This window comes from Benincasa hispida, chromosome 2 (assembly GCF_009727055.1).
Source record: "Benincasa hispida cultivar B227 chromosome 2, ASM972705v1, whole genome shotgun sequence".
NCBI classification, from domain to species: domain Eukaryota; kingdom Viridiplantae; phylum Streptophyta; class Magnoliopsida; order Cucurbitales; family Cucurbitaceae; genus Benincasa; species Benincasa hispida.
Genome location: NC_052350.1, coordinates 34,126,897 through 34,144,734, shown reverse-complemented (window position 1 = coordinate 34,144,734; position 17,838 = coordinate 34,126,897). Strand labels below are relative to the sequence as shown.

The following is a 17,838-nucleotide window of genomic DNA, read 5'->3' as shown; positions in this document are numbered from 1 at the left end:
TTAATATGAAAAATGTTACTAATGTAATAGAAATACCGATTCTGTTACAGAGTTAGATACTAACTATTTAAATCAGATGTTACAGAAAGCTAGTAGAGCAAATTCATCATAAATTCATACTTGTAATGATTTTTGGCTATATGTTAACCTAGCGTTTTCACATTTATTCTAGAATTTCTAGGACATTATAAAAATTGAACTGAAATTTAAATATTCAACAAGAATTTTAGGAATATACACATAGATAACCATATAATAAGTTCAAGTCTACATATGACAATGATGGTTACAAAGTTCGTTCTTACCTTCGATGAAGGTTCCACGCTTAGTGAATGAATCTATGCTCCTAAACCCAATCTCAACATTACACAACAAGCGCTCAAGACACTTGTTAAAGTGTACTCGTTTGGTTCCACACCATCCGAGAGCATCTCGGCAAAGAAACTTAAACTCTGAGCTGCTTGACCATTATCACAACAGGAAGATACAACTGAAGTCCATGAAATCACATTCTTTTTTTAAATTTTCTTGAAGGCTCTTATTGCAAATTCCAAGCTCCCAGACTTAGAGTAGAAGTTCGAAAGAGAGTTGCCACATTTGCATCCCGGGAATTGTTGGGCTCATGACTGCTGTACATCACCAAATATTTCTCACCAGGAGAAAAATCAATTAACTTAACCTACATTTTATATATTAAAAGCTTAAGGCCTTTGGGACGTTAGCAAGCACTGTCAGAAGGTCTGGAGTGAAAAACAATAACAAACCTGTTGATGGGCAAAGCGCATCAGATGGTTAAAAGTATCTGCTCCACCCCTGCAACACCCTGTCGGTGAATTGTTGCTAGGTAAGTCTCCAATGAGGACCACTGAACAAAACTCTCGGTCTAGAACTGTAAAAGAAAATTATTTAATTAAGATAGGGTTAACAGCCCCAGAGCAAAGATGCCTAAATAATATTATATCGATATCCCAACATCAACCAAAACAATCTAACCAGGAGAGAGTAGCAACTTTAGATATAAAAACAAGTCCAATACTCAAGACAGGCTAAAGGATACTCACTTGATGCTTGTAAACAGGCTCGGGCTTCAAATGTCTAGCATTATTCTAGAAAACCTCAGTATCGGAACCAAATCGGATAACAAACTGATCCCGTGCTTTTTCATCAGTTAGCCACTGTTGAAGTTTCTCCTGAAATGTTCAGAAGTAAATAACAATTAGCATCATACTTCCACGACAGGACACTTTGATCCATAAATGACATTCTCCCATGGTTCTTTTTCCCCATGGAAAATATTCAACTAAGCACAGCTCCCAGATAACCTTCAAATGATCCATAAAACCCCCACCTTTCCTCAAGAAAACATATCACAAGAAGCAGTGGAGAAGCAAAATCAAGTAACGTTGTAGATAGTTTACCCCAGAAGTATATGGGTTAATTTCAGGAGGGGCACACTCATATGGGACTTTCATAAATCTGTCGAAGTCCTCAAACATGTTAACTGTGAAAATATGAACTCTATCTAGCTTGTACCCATCAGTCTTCTCTTTAGCAAGCTCAGCCTCCTACAATATGACTTAAATTAAATGAGATGCTCAATTCACGGATCAGAACTACTGTATTACACACAAGAAAAATGAGATTACACACACGAAAAAAAGGACGTACAACAAAAAGCCTGGAATCACAGTCGAGTGCAAAAACAACTATAGTAACAAAACATATAGGAACAGAATTCCATGAAGGTAACATACTCTTGAATGAAACGCATGTTTAGTGGTAATCCAAAATATCACATTATCATATAGTGCACACTCTCTGAATGCTAAAAAGTATCCATTTCAAGACCATTCTAACAAGGAATATTTACGATGTACCACTAATGTTGTGCCAATATATTACTAGTATGCAAAGACAATGAGAGATTAGGAAATAATCATAACAATTTAAGTCAAACAAGTCATTAATTCATGAACATCAAACTACCTCTATAGTATTTATATTCCATCGATGAATTCCATCCACAGTGCGTCAAAAAGCACCCAACAGATTCATGTGATAAAACCCGCTCTTGTAAGCTCCATTGCACTATTTTCCCCCTTTCCCCTGTTTTTTCCAAAACCTCTACTGGCAAAATATGGCGTTTTAGATCGAATAATTCAGACGGCGGTTTCAGGACCCATAAAAATGAGCCCTGAATTGAAAAGCCCAGAAGCAATCTCATCGATTTGCTCTTGTTTCAAGTAAATGATGCTTTCAAATGAAATGTAGACGACGGATTGTGGGAGCTTTGAGTTTAGCCACTATAGTAAAATGACTAAAATACCCTTTAGAAAGGTCAAATTGTTACCTAGGCAAGAAATTAAGGCAAAAGAGGTCTAAAAAGTGCAAAACAAAGGCAGCATGGTGAACGACGCCATGCTCGATGCAAAAACCCAAGAGGGTAAAATAGAGTAGCATTGTGGCGCTCCTGATTTTTAAAATGTTGCATATTAAAGCAGCGTCGTGATGCTACATCGACTCCAACCCTATTTTATGTTCTTTGTGCCACCATTTGGAGGGGGTTCAATTGGAGATCACATAGGGCACTCCATAGAGGTCGAAGAGCTGCTGTTCAAAGGAATGTTTAGAGCCAAAATGTCAGGATTAATAGAAGGAGATCGAGAACACATCATAGATGCAGTGTCAACGAAGGATCGTGTTCAATAGATAACCCCCTCTCCTTATTTCTTCCATTTTAATATAATGTACAACATGTTTAGATTGATTAATTTGAAAACATCAATGGCTGAACATATTCGTAGTTCTAAGGATTGATTGATTTCAATACTACTGATGGATTGTGCTTAACTATTTTGATCGATTGAATTTATTGGCTTTTTATTGTGTTGTGCTTCCCCAATTGAATGCCTAATCAATATTTGATTGACTTTAGGATTTTAAATTTTTCTTGAGAGAGAGATTTTTAAGCTGGAATTAGCATGGTAAATTTATGTTGGAATATGCATGGTGATCGGGCTGAAAAAGGGACGTCATAAAACCCTGCGGTCCAAATCAAATAATTTTACCACACTTTACTCTAAAATAGGTAGTAAAGTGAAGTACGAAGTTGAACAACAGAGAGTAACTATAATTTCTTCATTTGAAAGCTTATAGTACAGTAACTGAAGGGGGGAGGGGGGTTGTTGATTGGACTTTTTTGTAATGGAAAGTAAATTTGCATGAAAATTTAAATGAGAGTGAGAGAGAGATTTGTGAAATTAATTAAAAAAAAATCTAGCTTGGGTTTCATGTTATGTTTCCCCAATTAATTCAATCGATCATTCAACTCTAGATCAAATCTCATGCTTACGCTAGCCAAATTGATTAGAATCCTAATCAATCATTATGATTTCCTAATTAGCCCAATTAAATTACATGAATCTATACAAACCTAAATGGTCTAATTGCATTAAGCTTTAGGAATTAAGCTAGATGAAAAAATTAATTTCCATCGTCTAACTAATTCATTCAGTATGGTTCTAAGTCAAGGCTGATTAAAGTAATACCTATTGATAATCGACTCACAACAAGCAAGTTAATCTAACCCTTTGCTTCTAAACGGTTTATTACCTTCATCAAGGATAAATCTAAAGCATGGGAAGACAAAATTCAAGCATTGGTTGTCAATCAATAATAAGAAATAGTCATTCATAACAGTGAATCAGATTAAATCCCATACATAAGAAGTTTGAAAAATGTTTGATGAAGAACAAGTATCACAACTAAACTAAAAGGGGGGAAACAATCAAACCAACCTAGAAGAGTTACCTTTAGTCTATAATCATCTTCCAAATGCAAAAGATTAAGCTCCAAGAAGACAAAAATAGTTAAAAACAAGTATTCATAGTGGAGAGGAGAAGAAAATGGGCTAGAACGAGGAATAATGGCATGATGTGAGATATCGGGCAAACATTTCATTTTATAACAGGCGCATAACCTTGCAACGTTAGGGCACAACGTCGTGACTCTAAGGGGCTGAGAGGCCATCTTGCAGCAACTTAGCGCTGGGCCACATAAGAGTTTAGACTCTAACGGGCTGAGAGGCCATCTTGCCGCAACGTCGTGCACGGACACCCACGTAAGAGTTTTAGAGTAATGCAGTGCTCTCCTCACTTCACGAATTTGATGTAATTTATCTTCGAGTGTAGCGTAGAGCGCATCGTATAAGGAAATTACACTCTCCTTCAAGGGTACTTTCGTAATTATGTTGCCTTCTTTCTCTCGTGAAGCAATTGAGGTCCAATTTTGTCCGTATTAGCACCATTTCACACCGAACATCTCATTCTACCTCTTAGATGCCCTAGACTTGTGAAATCATCAAATAAGCACATTAAATAGAGCAAGACTTCGAATTAAGTAGAGGAAGATAGCACATTTTAGGTGCTATCAAATCACCCAACTTGATTCTTGATCGTCCTCGAGCAAAGTAGAACATGCAATCATACAAGGATCAACTTACTAACTTACCAAATTCCCTACTGCAACCTTAAAAGTCAACAAAAATCATGTTCATAGTCAACTAAACCATCCAAAAGTATTTAATAAATTCAAGACATTGTTGGAAATTGGAAATTTCATTTTAAATCTTCTCATGCATAAATAAGTTTTAAGCTATCTATTTTAAGCACAAGCAAACCCGGAATAGACTTATGAAGTCTCAGTTCGTTTTTCTTCTACTCTGACTCAAGTACTAATTATCAAATATCAAAACACAGAAGATAGTAATATATCAATTAAGGTGCCTAAAAGCACACGTGGAATCCTAAACTTGCATTTATTTTACCTAGGAGCACTAGCTTTCACACCTTTACTATAGGGAACCTTACCTACTCTTTTCTCGCGGGTGTTCTAACTGATCACAGCAAAAGGCAACTGTTTTTATCCCTAGCAATGCATATATACACATTACAAGTTTATACTGTTTTTTCTTTTGATATTCTTTTTACTCCTAATCTTTTCCTTGTCAACTTAATCTTTTTTTTAGTAGGCATATAAATCAAATATTTTTTTCCTCAGTATGACGTTACCACTAATTATGCAAGACATTCTCTAATTAGTGGGGTCTTTCGGAATGACAACAAAACTATGGCCTCATAATGCAATTCTAATAAGCAAACAAGAGTCAAGATAGATGGACAAAGTACCTAAAGATGCATAAGTTAAATAAAGCAAAATTTTCAAAATTGACCTAAAAATCATAAATGCCTTTTTTCTAACCTAATTTCATGTCAACATGATCAATATGAGTGCATCACTGACTAGTCATTTTGAGGAACAATGAATTATGACACTTTTACTGTTATTGTTACTATTACCATTATCATTTGACCTTCAGAGGTAATGATAACAGTAGGTAATGGTAAATGTGACAAAATTCATAATTATAGGTAAACACGATCAAAAGCAATTCAATTGTATTTACGATTCATGCTCATTACAATTGATCCATCAATAAAATTCCATTACGATTACACTAATTTTCATTATAATTTGATAAAAATGGCTTAAGTTGAAACTCTTCACTACATTTCAATTTTGAAAACATGTATGTTAAAAATATTATTTATATTTCCAAAGGTTACCCTACATTTGATTTTGGTCCTCAAAGATTAGAAAAATTAATTTTGTCCCCCAAATTAAAAATGAGAAAATGAGAAAAAAAAATATGAAAGAAAGTGAAAATGAAGGGTAATTTGGATTGACTCGAGGAAAAGGTGTTTTTCAAAACACTCATTTTTACTTAGACACTTTTCTTTAAAATTGTTGAAAATACACTTCAAAATCTATTTTGACTAGTTGCCAAACACTCTATTTTTTTTCGAAAATGACTCATTTTTTAGGGACGGTCGCATGAATAGGGAAAAAAAAATTACAAGCATGTCTCAACAATTTGTCTTTTGCAATTTCAACAAAATAACGGTCCACCCAAACACTAAAAGAGTAAAAGTCCAAAATGCCCTTGTACTTTTGATATACTTCATTTTAGGTCATCATCTTAATGATATACTATCAATAAACTAATAATATATTTGAAATTTTATTTTTAATGAGTGTTGACATATTATTGATATACCAATGTTATACTTGAAATGAATTAAGCCCATAAAAGCAACACACAATATGAAAGTTAAGCTCACATGCACCTCAACAATTCTAAGTTCGTAAAAATAGCAAAATTAACAAAATCACTCGAGATGAAATAATCAAAATAAAAAATGTCTCTCATAGTTAAAGTGCATAATTGCTATTAGAAATACTGATAATAGACTTGGAACATTGATTGATGTTAGATATAATATTTATATACTTATGTCTTACTCAAAGTATTTACTAATTATTATCTAATACACTCAAATCTTATATTTGTTAGAGCTAGAAAACATGCAGCGGAAGAAAAACGGATCATTAAACATTCTAATTCATTAATTTTTGCTTCGAATTAAGCTTGCTTATAAACTATCAAGAGGGTTTCCTGACATACCTTTGAAGAAATAGTTGAATCATGATTCCACCTGCAAATCTTCTCCAAATCAGCTTGTGAACCACCACAAGGTCTTCCCTACTATCTTCTTGGTGCCTTGGATTGAGTAGTGAGACTCAAAATAAGCTTGAATTAAGGGAAAAGAAGATGAGAGGTTACTGGTTTTTAGACTTGAAGAACACTTGTTCAAGACATATTTTTAGCCAAAATGAACCCTTTTGCATACCCAATTCCACTCACATTCTTCAGTATATATTGCATGACAATCATGCAAGAACAATTGCTACATGAATTACAACTCATGCTTGGATTAATGACTGAATTTGGAGAGTGGAAAGTGTGTAAGCTAGTTGGAAATGGAAGTGGAAAAATCCAAACTTTTTCAGTTCCAATTTTCTTTTTTTTTAATTTTAATTTAAAATTTTCAAATTAAAACTTAATTTCAATTTTTAATTCAATAACTAAAACTAAAATTATATTTAATTTTACAAAAATTAATTCAAAATTAATTTTTATAATAAAATTAATAATTAATAATTAATTCAATTAATTTAATATCAAATATTAAATTAATTTAACACTAGTTCCACCATCATGAATCCCTATTTATGAATTTAATATTTAAATTATATTTAAATATTAATTGATTCTCCAATTTCATTTAATTCCAAAATTAAACGTATAATTATATCACATATAATTACTATTTCCCTTAATTCTAATTTGAACATTTCAAATCAACTTATCACGCTACTCTAGGGCTAATCCATTTATGAGCTAGTAGCGGGACCTTGTGGATCTACAGATCATGGGATCCAACGATCCGAGATTAATTGGCTAAACTATTTATACCGAATTAACTCCCATTCGTTAACTACTGGGTCACTCCACTAAAGCTCGGAGTTGCATTCCCCTCACTGTAGATATATTATGTTCACTCGATATAACCATGATTAGTAAGTTAATCCTTCACAGGTTGTTCGTAATAACGATTGGGTCAAATGACTGTTTTAACCCTGAGATTACCTCTTATTCCTTAAGTCCCATTGATCCTCTAATGTACAATATGTTTGTGATCCGATCATCAAACCAAGTCCCTCTCGTGCCAATGAGAGGGCGGAACCCCTTATTCAAGTCCAGGAGTTAGCAATTAAGGAAACAACCTCTATACTATCCCTGAAAACAGGTAGGAGTGAATTCCATTTTGCACCCTATGTCCCTAACTATCTACTCGGTCTTACCCTTGAAATGAGAGGCTTATTGAGCCGGTGCTGTTGAGCCAACCCTCACCTATGCAAATCTAAGGATAATCCTAAATAAACAGGAGTTCATAGTTAGCTCAGGATTAAGGTCAACCTAGGTCATCGCTTTAAAATAGTTAGCTTAACTAGTAAACAACGTCATAAAGTAAGAGTGACTTATTTCGTGGTCCGATCTTGTGCAAACTCATTGCACAGGACGCCCCCACTCCTCATGTCATTACATATACGAATCAGGATTACTTCGTCTGTAGCACTTTACAACTCTTTGTAACAACTACAGAGTGCGTCACATCCAATAGTGTTACCAAAATAAGGTGTCCAACCTTATTCATATACTATAGATCATTTTGACTATTTACTCGAACCTGATCCACTTTTATGTCTCTACATAAAGTTCAAGTATTCATGTAATAGTTAGAGATTTTTTAGTATTGGATTTATTTCTATAACGAAATTAGCAATTCATATATTCAATAACAACTTTATTGAATTTTCAGAATAAGTTTGACTGTTTACAAACCACGAGTTTTATGACATAAAACCCAACAATATTTGATATACTACTAATATACTTGGATATCTATTTATAAAATAAAACATGCATGTTTTACTTCAAAAGAGGTTACTAATTGAATGTTAACTATTGTTGTTAAGTATACTTCTAATACACTTGGAATGTTCATTTTTGTTAGAGTTTACTAATGATACACTCATGTGATCTTACTTCAAGTATTAATTGATTGATGTTTGATACACTTACATCTTATATATGATATATTGGTGATAAAATTGGAATATAATGCTTATAAAATGAAACACACATGTTTTACTTAAAAATAAGTTATTGATTGACTATTGATTAGAGTTAGAAATACTGTTGATAGTCTTGAATCTTGATTAGTGTAAGATATATGGTTGATACACTCATGTCTTACTTCATGTACTATCTTATTGATATTTGATACATTCATAAATTATAGTCTAATATAGAGCTGAAAGTTATTTGGTATTTGATATACTACTAATATACTATTGATAATATTGAAAGTTGATTGGTTTATGATATATTGTTGTTATACTTTTGAGATGCTTGAGAGTTGATTGATATGTATTGATATATTGTTGATATATTGGTGATACACTTAAAAGTTGATTGGTACGTGATATACTGCTTATATACCATTGATATTATTGAAAGTTATTTGTTATGTAATAATATACAACTGATATTATTGATGTAGTTATAACTTGTTTGATATCTATTATATATAAGAGTTGTTTGATTTCCTTGAAAAAAAAAAAATCGTTGTTTGATATGTGATATATTGTTGATATACTATTTACTCAAAACTTTATTTATATTTGATAAACTCCTCATGTATCTCTTGGAACCTTAACTTAACGATTTATTATAACTCCAAATTAGATGCTATTAAAATTCTCATTAAAACCATCATATTGCTATAAAAGTGTGGAAATTAAATGATATACAAAATATTAGGTATATCATTCAATTGATATATATTATCCAAAATTAAACCTCCAAAAAAAAAAAAAAAACCTAACTAACTAAGTTAGAATACATCAAAAGAATATTTTTTTAAAAAAAAAAACATATGTTGTTGTTCGCACGAGATTTCAAGAGAAATTTATTTCGTGGAACTTGAACTTTGTATTTGTATTAATTTTGTGGAAAGTGAGTACAATCTCTAATACATAGTATTTTGATGCTTTCAAAATAAACTATAATCTTTAAGTTGGTTGATCTTCTTGAACGAATGACCTTTGGGCTTGTCGATCTTCTTGGGTGATCAGCCTTTGGGCTTGTTGATCTTCTTGGATGATCGGCCTTTGGGCTTGATGATCTTCTTGGACGGTCGTCCTTGGACTTGTCGATCTTATTGGATGATCGGCCTTTAGACTTTTTGATCTTCTTGGATGATCGATTTTTGGGCTTGTTGATCTTCTTGGACGATCGGTCTTTGGGCTTATTGATCCTCTTGGATGATCGGCCTTCGGGCTTATTGATCTTCTTGGAGGATTAGTGTTCGTACGAGACTTCTAGAGAAACTTGTTTCGTGGAATTGACTTGAGTGGGTGTTGATGTTGAGGTTGATTTGATGTAATATGGTTCAATCTCTAGTACTGATCCTCTGATTCTCTTAGGTTGGATGAATGTGCTCGACTTGAAGAAGAAAAGCACCGAACATTCTTGAAGTAGAAGTCTTGAAAGAATCTTTGTGTCTTCAAGGGTCTTCTGTCTTCTAGGGTTGCAGCTTCAGGAGTCTTGGGAGTCTTCTGCTTGTTGATGAATTCTCTCTGGGCCCTCTGAATGTAGAAAATGTTGACCTCTCCAAATAAGGAGAGCTTCTTTATTTATAGAGTTCACAAGTGGGCTTAAGCTTGGCTCTTGGGTTTGAGGAGATTGAATATTCAGCTTGTAAGTTGTGAAGATACGGTCAGTTTGTTGAAATCTTCTAATCTTCAAAACTTCAAATAGTTTAGATCTTCATTTCTTCAGAATTTGAGAACTAAAGTCTTCAAAGCTTGAGAAGCTTCGGTCTTCAGCACTTGAGAACTTGAGTCTTGGATCTTGGGAGCTATCTTCAGAGCTTCAATATGTCTTCTGATCTTCAGAGCTTTAGTGTCTTTTATATGTCTTTTGATCTTCAGAGCTCTAATGTCTTTTGATTTTCATAGCTTTGATATGTTTTCTGCTCTTCAGAGCTTTAGTGTCTTCTGATCTTCAAAGCTTTAGTGTCTTCTGATCTTCAAAGCTTTGGAGGAGTCATGTTCTTCACATCCTTGGAGCTTCAGACTTCAAATCTTCAGAGAGCTTTTACCTTCCATTCCTCCTACCTCCTAAATGAAGAGGTAGAGCCTCTATTTATAAAGATTCCTTATGGGCCTTACATGGGCTTGGTTGGTCCATGGACCTGGCCTTTAGGCTCAATTAATCGAATTTGGGTCTGATTTAACATTCATGTAACCCAGATAATAATATCAAATTGGGTCAAATTAATCTTATCGGATTCAACAGTCACGATGAAACCACATGGCGCCATTGGACTTTGTCTTCAACTTCAATTCGAGACACATGTTCACTATTAATTGGTCCCAAATTTGATGATAGACGTGGCAATTTGTGATTGGTCCAAAATTTCTCCTTCAACAGATGCAAAATAATTTTGTTGTGTGATGGGTCTACGGGTTGGAGAACAAAGAGAAGAATAGGTCTGTGGGATGGGGTCTGTGGTTACAAAATAATTTGGCAAATTGGAATAAAATAAATTGAAAATTGGATTTCTTAAAAATGTCGTAGGTGCAAAATATAAAATGTGGTTGACATACTTACAATATTATATTTCTAAATTGCCACCCATTGCAAATCCGTTATTTTTTAAGTTAAACGATTGAAAATGCATTCCCAACCTACTCAAAAACCATCTTAATAAAACAAAGGTACAATTAGAATTGAAAGTGATTTTTTTAATTAATCTTATCAGGGTACTCATTGAACTCTTGAAATTTTTTTAATTTAATGTTTTCAAGATTTATTCTTTAATATCTCTAATATATTTATGTTGTTATTTTCATAATAGAAATTATTATTCACATTAAAGTGTTCAACAATAAATGGAATCTATCATTATTTAAATACTAGTACTAATTCTAGGGTTCATTTCAATAACTATTTTCGACCAAAGTGGACAGGTTCTAATCCATTTACACATATTATATATGGAAAGAAAATATCTATTTGTTTTTCATTGACTTATTGCCTTATATGCATTTTAGACGGTAGTTAGGACATATAAAATGACGATAATATATTTTAAATTTTTATTTATTTTCTTTTGTCAAAATTTTAAAACCCTAACACACTGAAAATGATAACCTATCTACCTTTAGTTTTGTTTTATTCACTACATATATATTTTAATTATATTTATTTAATTAGCTTTTGACATTATAAAGTGTAGCAGATGTATGAGGGTTTCAACTTATCAACCTATAGTTTGTTTTTATTCATAAGTTGTTCTGTTCACTTATCTATATATATATTATATATATTAAATCAGGTTTATTTCATTAGTTTTTTTTTTTTACCTTATAAAGTGTAACGGGTTTGGAAGGTCACAATCTAAATAAGAAAATTATTTCAAATGGTAAAACTGTTGAAAATATTTACAAGATATAGCAAAATTTTAGAATTATCAATGATAAACGCTGATAAACACTGATAGACTTCTAATAAAATGGTAGACACTTATTTCAAATGGTAGAAGTCTAACATTGATAGTTTTAAAATTTTGTTATATTTTGTAAATATTTTATTTTATTTTTCTATATTTAAAAATGACTCATCATAAATATCTACCTATAGTTTGTATATATATATATATATATATGTAAATAATTTACCATTAATTTTTTGACATTATAAACTTTAATGCAATTGTTAGAGAATCACATGTATATATATATATATATATATACACACTTAATTAGTTTGTTGAGATTTAAAGTGTAACAAAGGAGAGAAATTCTGGAGTCTTTTTTAAGTATTTATTTGCCAAATATAATAATATAAATTTTTGTGTGGATAATTTTCAGATATAGTAAAATGAAACAAAATATTTATAATAAATATATCAACATTTTATTATTTATAGATCACGATAGACTAATATATATATCTATTTATTTTATTTTACTATTATTTGTAGATATTTTTAGCAATTTTGTTATTTCAAATAATTTTTCATTTTTATGTTTTAAATTAAAAGACAAAAAAAAAAAGCACAATAGATTTTTCTTAAAGAAGAAAAGGACTACATTAATATTTTTAAATACAGAAAAAGAAATCAAAATATTTATAAAATATAGCAAAATTTTAGAATTATCAATGATAAGACGTTGATAGATACACTGATAGATACATTGATATAAGTCTATCAACATCTATCATTGATAGTTTTAAAATTTTCTTATATCTTATAAATATTTAAATAATTTTTCCTTAATTATTTTAACCACTACTGCAATTTCAAACTAATTAGCCTGAATCTTCCTCTCCCTTTCTGTTATTTTTCCTTGCTAATTCCACATAATTTTTCAAGAAAACAAAACAAAATATGGGATAAATTAAGTGGATAAATTCGATTAATTATATATATATATATATATATATAATATATATATATTATATTTTAAAAAATATCGTTAGTAAAGGTGGAGGATAGTTTAAATTTGACCGACAAAAATATATAAAGAAAAGAAAATTAAAAATAATGCCGACAGGTTCCACGTTTTATTTTATTTTTTAATTTACTCTATTTTTCTTCTTCTTTTATTTTTTTTTAATTATTTTTTGGACATTATAAATATGTGACAGTACCATTGAAAAATCACACAAAAGGTTTCATTATAGCCTCAAGGAGTGTATGTTTATAGAAACTATACTTTCTCTTTCCATTTCTCTTCAATTGAATCCATTTGGCAAATATTATCATTTTCTTTTTTAATATTTATTTTTGTAAACATTCATTATTTTTTTTCCCAATTGTATGTTATATGTTTTTTCTATTGTTTTTTATGGTTAAAGTTTCTACTTTTATTATCTTACAACTTTTTTTGGATTAGAAAAAAGAAAAAAAAAACGAAGAATGATAACATGACATGCCTCTGGATTACTTTTACCAAGTCTAATTTCATGGATTTTTCCCTTTTTATTTCAGATATATATTGAGGATAGTAAACAGTGTGTTTGGTAGTCCGATTACGGATGAAATTCTAAAAGTCATGCATGAATATCAAGGAAAGACAATAATACGTCGAGATAGAGCACATGTGGCACTCAACATGAAGAATGCTCAAGAAAAAGACAAAAATGCTCGAGAATATGTACCATGGTTGAAGGAACAATGGGGAGATGGAGTTTCTACTCTTTGCTTAATTTACAATGCTACTGGTGATACTATAAAATTTGTTTGTGAACACAGTTGATTTGGTGATATTGGGCCTGGTCCTTACCCAATCGATATTGCAAATGGTCAGTGGGGTGGGTTTCTTCATGTCAAAAACTTTGGACTCACAAGATCTTGTGGTGCTGTCGTATATCGTGGTTTAAATGATGATGGTGTGCATTGTGATTGGATGGCAGCACGGTCCAATTCCATCTTTCGTGCATTTGCAAACAATGCAGTTAGTCAACTTTTTTTTCAACCCTTCTTTTTTTTTTTTTTTTTCATTTGATTTTAGTACCTAAGCTTCTAAAAAATTAATTTCAAATGTTGAATTTGTTAGAGTGTACATTAAATTATCAAAAATCCAGATAAGGCAAGAGAAAATGTTAAACAAAATTTCATTAATTTTGAAGGAGAAAGGAGAGGACTTTCAAAAATAGAAAAATAAGAAAAACTATTTTTATAAGATAGCAAAATTTAATCATTTTAAATTTCTATCACAATGATAGACTACTTTCAACTTCTATTAATGATAAACTTCTATCAGTTTTTATCACTGATAGAGACCGATAGAAGTCTACTAGTGTCTATCAATAGTTTGATATTTTTTCTATCTATAAAAATTTTCCATATATATATATATATATAAACACACTTTTTTCTTTTTTGTTAAATTACTATTTTTTTCTAAGCAATTGCTATTTTATCCTTTTAAATTTGGAAGGATATGAGAAAAAAAGTGGCAGTACTATTAAGATTTATAATTAAGACATAACATATTAAAAAAAAAAAATTATTACTTTTACGTAATAAAATACTGTGGAAAATTTTGATTATTTTGTTTTATTACCGAGCTAAAAATAAGTTAAAATAAAATTTATTTTAGTTAGAGTTACTATTTAGGAAAAAAATGATTAATTAGTGTTTCTTCCTCTGTCTCCTAAAATATTTGAAACTCAATTTGCTAAAAATTACATGAATCTAATGTAAAATTTTTAAATTTGAATACAAGAAAATGTTGTGGTAACTTCAATTTTAATTTCCAAGATTTTAAATAATTTATTTCATACTTTAAGCTTTTAGCATTATACCTTTTCATGGACTAAAGTACTTTCCATCGATCTTAAGGAATTTATAGACTAAATTACTTTCAATATTATGGAAAGGAGAGGAGTGCATCAAATGATTGGTATAATCTCACTTTTAACTTGCATAATGTTCTTTACTTATTATATTTTAAAATTGTTTATATATTTTTATAACTAAGGACAAAATTAGAACTAATAATGAGTTTTGAAAATATTTGAGTCTTTAATTTTAAATCTATTTATTATATCCATCAAACTAACTATTTAAATTATATTTTTTTTTTCACAATATGTGGACTTTATGAATCAAATCTTTGATTTCGAGATTGATAATATAAGCAATATGCCTATACTTATTTTGGAATAGTTGCTTCGAGTTTTGCCTTAATTTAAATTATTAGTCTTATATATATTTATGAACTAAAGTACTTTCGATCGATCTTAAGGACACATGCACGCCCCTCGCATTTAAACTTCTAGAAATAGAGGCCAAATAAATTTGCATTTTGTTGACAAATTTTAGAGGTAGAGATTCATAATAAGTTTAACAACTTTTTCTTTTTAAAGTCCATTTATTGTTTGTGTTTCCTAGGCATATACCGAGATTCGAGAGGAAGGACATTATGTTAATCATGACCACTAGAGTACATTTTTAACTTAGTAAAAGGTTCTCGTCTCACTCATTCAGATAAGTGGAACAAATGTCTATCAAGTGCGACTACAGGAAGTTATACTAGTTCTATATTTGAGGCAACATTCACCCTCGACGAGGCTTGAGTCTCTCAATGTGTGCACCTTCGAAAGAAATACGGTGAAAACATTGTAATTTATGTATTACTGAACCTATACCTTTCAATGATTGCCCCTTTGAACTTTTATCTTTAAGATTTGTGCAATTACATTGTGTTCTATAGCCTCTAATTTTTACTTGCATGGAAAAAAATATTTAAATTTAATGTTGAAGTCAAATCAAAATGTAGTGTATGTTACGTTTGATTTGTGATATGAAAATAAAGGTTGAGAACAACGAAGTGCATTAAAATAAATTTATATTACGTGTTTTGTTTGTTTTAAAACATATGTCTAGACACTGAAAATAGTTTTGTATATGGTAATTTTAGAATTTTAAGTTTTAAGTTTTTTTTTTTTTTTAAAAAAGATATTGAATTAATATATGGATGGGTGAATGAAACCTCTGACTCGAGGTTTGATAATACAAGCATTATATTAGTTGAACTATACTCGGTTTAGCATTACATTTTAAGTTTCATTTTGTACAAAGAAATATTAAAGAGAAATGGTGCTAAAAGAATTTGGTCCTATCTCAAAATATGGAAATTAGTTATTATATTCCAACCAGGGCCTAATCGTATGGATTAAGTCTAATTCTCTCTAGGTCTAGCAAGGCTTGTCAAGTCTCTTCATCAAGTAAAATACCATCATTACAACAAATTAGGCCTTTGATGTCAATTCAAAATAATAATAATAATAATAATAAAGCACAAATGTACAATGTCAGGCGGGGTGGAAAAATGGATTCTTAGTGTCAATTTTTGGCTTCGTTATAAATACATTTGATGAGGCTACAATGTGTGTTTAAAACCGATATTAAAGATCTTGTGCGAAAGGGATAAATTGAATCAATTATGGAAAACATGAAAAGGAGAGAAAACATAAATATTAATTTTAACCTATAATTTTAATATGATTTTTTTTTAGGAAAGAGTTTTAATATGGATTTAATTCATATTAAAAGATATTTGAATCTCATTCAAATATATCTCTCTCATATTATAAAATTTAATTCTTAATCTCATTCAGAATTAACTTTATATTATAATGTATCTATATATTAATTGCATCTCATACAATTAATTTACATTCCCTTATTTAATTTGAAAATTGTAAATTATTCCAACACTATATTATTCTTATTTTATCCTTAGTGAGCTAGCAAGGAGACCTAATAGACCTACAGATTTGAAGCTCCAATGATCCGAGATTAACTAATTAAACTCTTTAATTATGTTAATCAACATTCATTAATTGTGTGTCACTCTACTAAAGACCCATAATTGCACGCTTTGCATTATAAATATATTTATATGTCCACAAATATAACCAATTACAAATAAACCGACCTTTCACGAATTGCATGTAATTACAGCAGGATCAAATTACCATTTTACTCATGTAATTACCTCTTACTCCTTAAGTGTCACCGATCCCTTTAATGAACCATCAGCTTATAGTCCAACTATAAACTAAGTCCCTCTTGGGCCAATGAGAGAGTGAGAGCTCATTGTTCAAGACCTGGAACAAGCCTTTAAGGGAGAAATTCATCTACTTATCTTAAAACAGGAAGGAGTAAACTCCATCTTGTGTAGCTATGTTCCCAGCTCACTACTAGGACAAGTCCCAAAAATAGTAGGCTTATTGAATCAGCAACTCGGTCCGCTCTCACCCATACAAATCAAAGGACTGCTCTCATAGACAGGAGTTCATAACTCACTTGAGATTGAGATCTATTTAACTATGGTCATCCTATGAAATGCTAATCTCTTCAGTCAAGGGTATTATAAAGAGAAATTAATCATTTCGTGGTTTGGTCTTATGCAACCTCTTTGTATAGGATACTCTCACTCGCTGTCTCTACATGAACGATTTGGATCACATTATTGGTAAAATTTACAATTGTTGTAACACTTAAAAAGTGTGTCATATCCGTACTGTCACTAAGATAAGATACAAACTTATCCATATACTACAGACCATTCAGGTTATTACTTGAACATGATCCACCTATATGTCTACCACTTACTATTCAAGTTGCATAAAAATAACATTGGGTCTTAGTTTATTGGATTGAGTTAGGCCCAAATAAAATAACTCTTTATTTTATTAATTAAACCATTCGTTACGAGATCGATGAGATTTAAGACACTAATCCCAACAATCTCCCACATGTTCTAAATCAAGTAAGATGTATAATACAA

General features: G+C 30.9%; 1 pseudogene; it reads left to right on the top strand.

Moving 5' to 3' along the window:
• Positions 1 to 2,187: 2,187 nt before the first annotated feature.
• LOC120072054 lies at positions 2,188 to 15,619 on the top strand (annotated as a pseudogene).
• Positions 15,620 to 17,838: the final 2,219 nt, after the last annotated feature.